Source organism: Myotis lucifugus, unplaced genomic scaffold (genome assembly GCF_000147115.1).
Source record: "Myotis lucifugus unplaced genomic scaffold, Myoluc2.0 scaffold_1579, whole genome shotgun sequence".
NCBI lineage: Eukaryota > Metazoa > Chordata > Mammalia > Chiroptera > Vespertilionidae > Myotis > Myotis lucifugus.
In genome coordinates this window covers 42698-49349 of record NW_005872627.1, presented here as the reverse complement: position 1 = coordinate 49349, position 6652 = coordinate 42698, and the positions used below count along the sequence as shown (strand labels likewise).

Below are 6652 nucleotides of genomic sequence, written 5' to 3'. Positions count from 1 at the left end.
CGGCCACCCTTGCCCCCTGCCCCCATCCTCCCCCCAAACACACACACAGCGGGCGGCAGGGCTCCCGCCTGGGCCGGGCCGGGGCCCATGACCAGAGCCGCCCCACTGACGTTCTCGCTGGTGTTCGTGCGCCACCTGGCGGCAGTTTTTATATGGTCTTTCCCTTGCTGCGGGGTGGCTGCCTGGCTAGGCCCTGGAATTCAGTTCATTCTGGAAACCTCTTGCTACTCGGGTGCCACTGTGTGTGAGTGTGAGTGTGTGTGTGTGTGTGTGTGTGTGTGTGTGTGTGGCGGGGGTGGGGGGGGGAGGGGAGAGGGAGGGACCCCGAGAGAAACTCCCCTGTCTTCCTGTTTCTTAAAGGAAGGGCGCTAGTCAGAGCCACTACAGATCCTTTGCGTTTTCTGGTCAATGGACTGGCCTGGCCCGCATACTCCCATGTCCTGTCCTGCCAGACTTTCTTGCAGAAATACCTCCACCCGAAGAGTTCTTCACCTTTGTTTTAAAAAAGAGAAAGAAAGAAAGAAAGAAAGAAAGAAGAAAGAAAGAAAGAAAGAAAATGACATCAACAAAGGAGCAAAGGGACCCCAGGCCCTCCCCATCCCCTGCAAGCCACCAGCCAACAAACAGAACTCCAGCTGCTCTCCTCCTACCGCATGCCCTTACCAGAGTCGCTCACTGTCTTAGAAATACGTTGGGGGCCCGCTCAGCGACTGACTCCTGTCCGTCCGTCCCCCCCCCCCCCCCGCCCGCCTCTGGCACAATTCGGTGCCTGGAACCAACCCGATCTTCTCCTTTCCTTCCTCAAGTGACTATGCCGCCACCGCAGCTGCTCAGGAGAGCCAGAGACAATATTCCAAAGTGGCCAGATGGCAAAAAAGACTCCAACTGGACAAAAAGATTGAGGGGGTGGGGGTGGGGGGAGAGACGACGACGAGCACACACGGGGACTCGTTTTTTGCACTTTAGGCAGGAAGCCAGCTGAGAGGCAGAGGAATCTGTAGGAATGGGCCTCCCTCATCTCTCCTTTCGCCTCCCCGCCTACTAAGTGGCTTGCCCACAATCGCCCCTCTATTTTCAACCCAGTCTGAAAAAGCGTGGATGGGGCTCTTCCATGGTCTCCTTAGGAGCGCTCCCCTTGCACATCAGACACTTGAGGGAAAGAAAACGTTGCCCTCATGTCTCCCTGCCCTCCCTCCCCCCATGTGTCAGGTGAATTTTTCAGGGCCGCCTCCTCCACAAACCCTAAGAAGGTGGAGGTAAAATTTTGTCCTCGGTGACATTTTCCTCTCTGGCATCTTAGAACGCTACCAGTGACTTCCAAGTGTTTTCAAACACTTTTGCACCGTTTCCTACCATTTGTCAGTGTACTGACTGCACTTTAGCAGTGATTCCCAAGTTTTGCCACACGCTGTTCTGCACAGTTTCTGATGTTGATTAGTGTTTTCAAAGTGCTTCAAACACTTTCATATAGTTTCCAGCCTTTTAGAAGTGAATCCCAAGTGGTGTCAAATACTGTTGTACAGTGTATTGCTCTTTAGCAGTGATTCCCAAGTGTTGTCAAACACTGCTCTACACTGATTCCTGATGTATTTCTTTTTAAAAAATGTATTTCTTTATTGATTTTAGAGAGGAAAGGAAAGGTAGAGAGACTGAAACATCCAAGATGAGAGAGGAACATGGATCGGCTGCCTCTTGCACGCCCCCTACTGGGGATTGAGCCTGCAACCCGAGCATGTGCCCTTGGCCAGAATGGAACCTGAGACCCTTCAGTCCGCAGGCTGATGCTCTATCCGCTGAGCCAAACCGGCTAGGGCTTGATGTGTTCTTTAAAATATATATTTTTTATTGATTTCAGAGAGGAAGGGAGAGGGAGAGATTGAAACATCCACGATAAGAGAGGATCATGGATCGGCTGCCTCCTACACACCCCGTACTGGGGATCTAACCCGAATCCTGGGCATGTGCCCTTGACAGGAATCAAAACTGGGACCTTTTGGCTGTATTCACTGAGCCAAACCAGCTAGGGCTAGTTTTTTTGTTTGTTTGTTTGTTTTTGAGAGAGTGGGAAAAAAAGAGAGAGTGGAAGGGAGGAGAGGAGGAGGGAGGGAGAGGGAGGGAGAGAGATAGGTTGTTTATTCATTCATCGGGAGTTTTTAAATATATATAAATAAAAATGCCAATGTTCGTTTGTTCAAAATCTTAAATCTCTGAGAGTTCTTCACTGATTCCTTTGAAATTTTGGCACAACGTTGCATTCGAATACGCGCGTGTTTCTATATACCTATATACCTACTATTATATAGGTGTGACACCTGTGACAGGTAAAAACATGCTTTTTTTGAAAAACAGAGCCATCTATTAGACGTAAAAGCAACACATGCTTTACTAAATATTTTACGATTCCATTTCAATGTTTCTGTTTACAATTATAAATTGCAGATAAAATTAACCACAAATATGCATGTCCAGCTGCAAAATGATCCATCAGCTGAGATATTCTCACATCAATTCCTGGGAATTGGGAACCGAAAGGTGCCGGCTGATCTGACCTCAGGACGAATTTCATTGCCTCATCACTTCTGCAATTTAGTGACGTCAAAAGAAGAATTGGTTGAAAAAGTATTTCCCAATATTCAAACCAATTATAAGAATCACGATTGGCTGAGTGAACGAGCTATTCTTGCGGCCAAGAACAAAGACGTCTATGGACTTAACAATATCATTCAGTCTAACATTCAAAGCGAGGCAGTCACATACAAGTCTGTCGACACTGTTGTGGAAGCAGATGAAGCGATTAATTATCCAACAGAATTTTTGAATTCACTCGATCTACCAGGGATGCCACCGCATGTACTGCAATTGGAAATCGGCGCGCCAATTACCATGTTGTGAAATGGCAACCAGCCCAAGCGTTGACAGGCTTGCGGCTTGCAGTAAAAAAATTAATGAGCAATGTCATAGAAACAACAATCTTGACAGGACCTTTCAAAGGTGAAGATGTCCTCATTCCTCGCATTCCTATGATTCCAACGGATATGCCATTTCAATTTAAGAGATTGCAATTCCCGATTCGATTGGCGTTTGCAATCACCGTTAGCAAAGCTCAAGGCCAATCTTTAGAATTGTGCGGTTTAGATCTAGACGTGGATTGCTTCTCACATGGACAATTATATGTTGCGTGTTCTAGAGTCGGCAAACCAGACAATCTCTATATCTGCACAGACAATGGAACAACACAAAATGTTGCATACCCACAGGCATTGTGAAATTAAGCGTATTAGAAACGTGTGCTTTCTCTTTTCTTTCTTTTCCATTTAACCAGACTGAGCCACAGCAATGCGTGTCTGGGTACAGCATATATATATATATATATATATATATATATATATATATACACTTCCCTTAGCCTGTTTGGTTCAGTGCATTGAGCATTGGCCAGCCTGTGGACCAAAGGGTCCCAGGTCTGATTCCAGCCAAGGTCATGGACCTTGGTGGCAGGTTCTTTGGGCCCTTGCCCTGGTCACAGGCAACTAATTGACTGGTTTCTCTCACATCGATGTTTCCCTCGGTCTTGCCCTGTCTCTTCCACTCTCCCTAAAAATCAATGGAAAAATATCCTTGGGTGAGGATTAACAGGAACAAATATGTGTGTGTGTGTGTGTGTGTGTGTGTGTGTGTGTGTGTGTGTTATTGATTTTAGGAAAGGAGGGAGAAAGGGAAGGAGAGAGAGAGAGAGAGAGAGAGAGAGAGAGAGAGATACCTATTGGTTGCCTCCAATACATACTCCAGCTGGGAAATGAACCTGAAATCTGGGCATGTGCCCCAACCTGGAAAGGAATCGGTGACCTTTCAATTCATGAGATTATGCTCAACCAACTGAGCCCCACCAGCCAGGGCTCTGTTGCTTCCTGTCTGTGCCCTGATTGGGGATTGAACCCACAAACAGTGGCATAAGGGAAGATGCTCTCACCAATGAGCCACCGGTCCAGGGCCAAATTGATTGATTTTGTACATTTCATGGACAAGGCCTCATCCAGATTTACCTCACTTCCAACACACATACTACAGTATGCTCCCGCTCTGCCCCAACACTTTCTTGTCATTCATAAGGTGAGTCACGCTAAAATCCACAACCACATTACATTGCACCAATGTTCCCCACACCCACCTGCTTGTTGTCTTTGGGCTTTCTTGTGAATATATATATACATAGGCAGTGGCAGATGTGGTCCAGGTTAGCGTTTATTGCCTCTATGGCTTCCTGGATTAGTCGCTTTGTTTGTATGCCTTAGAAATGCCCCATCCCTATGTTGAAAATAAAAGATTGGGGGTGGTGGGTGGTAGTGGAAGGGGGAAACACAAAAGAAACCCAAAGAGAAAGAAACCGGGGGGGGGGTTGTGTGGGGGAGGAAAATGGTGACAGAAAGAGGCTTTATACTTTGGGCGCTGTATTAAGGTGATGTTTTGTTGAGTTGTACACTTGAAAAACTTGTATGTATGTGTGTGTGTATGTGCGTGTGTGTATGTGTGTGTATGTGTGTGTGTGTGTGGTGTGTGTGGTGTGTGTGTGTTTTCTTGGAGTTTCATACCATTAACCCGAGAAACACTCAAACCTGTAAATAATTTCTGTGAGGAGTTTATTTGAACCAGACTTTCGGCTACTGCCGGGAAGCAGAATCTCAAGGAATTAAAAATCTATTCCTTTCAAGGCAGGGAGGAGGCCTTTCCAAGGCCTAGATAACAAAATCCGGGGGCCATACCAGGGGTGAAGGGTAAACTTAAGTCATCACATAGGAGTTTAAAATCACCCTGCCTCTGCATAGATACACAGCACAGCAAAGCCCAAAGTCCACAAGCATGTCTTTGACCTATTTTTATAAATCACCATCCAAGGATGAGACTTGTAAGTGGTTTCAAACACTGTTCTACACTCTTTCCTGCTGTTGACCAGTGGGTTTCAATGAAATCCAGTGATGATAGATGAGGGAGATGGGATAAAGCAAAGGGGTGAGGGTGGGGGTTGGTAAGCTGTAAAATGATAGTGAGTGGTCAAAAATTAACATGATAACAGTAACAATGAGGAAATTTGTGGTCTCTTCCCTGGGACTCTGGGTTGTGCCCCAAAGGCACTGGAAAAAAGGGAAGTGACTATTTACCACTTGTCATTAACTAGTACAAAGATATGAGACCCGCCCTAACCTGTTTGGCTTATCTGGTGCCCCTCCAGGAACAGCTCTGGTGCTGTGTGGGAAGTGAAGGGCCTGCGTGCATCCGCAGGGGCTCGATCCAAGGCTGATTCAGGCCCCACCATGGCCGACAAAATCCACATGTCACTGGATGACATTAGGCTGGAGCTGAGCCAGTGGGGCGCCCATGGCGGGGCCCCTGGCTGCGGCGGGGGCGGGGGCAAGGACCTAGGTCTGACCTAGGCCCTGCCGCCTCCTAGAGAGGCCGGGGTTGTGGAGCATAGGCCGCCGCACCAGAGCGCAGGGGCGGCGGGCCATTCCGGAACCAGGCTGCCCTCAGCCGAGGCAAGAACCGGCCGGCGCCCTACAGCAGGCAGAGACAGCTTCCTGACGAGTGGCAACACGACCGCTTCTGCAGGGCTTTCGGCAGGGGCGCCAGCCTGATGACCGGGGGGTAGCTGCTGCTGTGAACCTGCACTTCGGAGTGTCTGACGCGGACATCCAGCAGCTGTTTGGAAATTTCGGGCCTCCGAAGAAGGCCGCTGTCCATTACGACCGCTCTGGCCGCAGCCTGGGAACAGCCCCCGTGCACTTTGAGCCCAAGGCAGACGCCCTGGAAGCCATGAAGCAGTACAACGGCATCCCTTTGTATGGCCGACCCCTCCACATCCAGATCCTCACCTCGCAGATAGATACGAAGCCCAGGCAGGCACAGAGTGTCAACAGAGGCTGGGTGACTACAAACCAAGGATCTGGAGGCTTCGGCGGCGGCAGCGGCGGCGGCGGCGGCAGCGGCAGCGGCACTCAGGGCCGCTCCCACTCCGGGAACCTGCATACAGGCAGGCGCACTGGCCGCCATCCTAGGAGACAGATCTCAGCGGAGGAGTTGGACGCCCAGCTGGACGCTTACAACTCGATGAGGGGCCCCAAGCAGTTGGACGCCAAGCAGGACGCTTACAGCGCGATGAGGGGCACCCAGCAGTTGGACGCCCAAAAGGGCGCTTACAACTCCATGAGGGACACCGAAAGGTTGGACGCCCACCTGGGCGCTTACCATGCCGTGAGGGACACCAAAAAGTTGGACGCCCAGAAGGATGCTTACAGCTCCATGAGGGACACCGAGGAGTTGGACTCCCAGCTGGACGCTGACAGCGCGATGAAGGACGCCGAGGACTTGGACGCCCTGCTGGACGATGACGGTGCGACGATGGACACCAGCTAAAGCACCAGCAAGTCAGTGTGCCCGAGGATGGCCAGGGACCTGGGGCCAATGATGGAGTTGGTTCTTCTGTTTGGAAATAGGATTTAAAACTCCTGAAAAGATTTTTCGTTAACTTTTCTTTTATTCAATAACTCTGAAAAAGACCGGTTTTGTGCCGAGTCATTTTCGGGATTCATTTTACCGGTTGCTGTTTTCACCTTGGCCATAATCACCCGAAAAGGTGTGGCATAAACAAACAAATAAA

At 49.4% G+C, this 6652-nt stretch overlaps 1 pseudogene; it reads left to right on the top strand.

The window, feature by feature from the left end:
- The first annotated feature begins 2457 nt into the window (after nt 1-2457).
- On the top strand, nt 2458-6408 carry LOC102443293 (annotated as a pseudogene).
- Nucleotides 6409-6652: the final 244 nt, after the last annotated feature.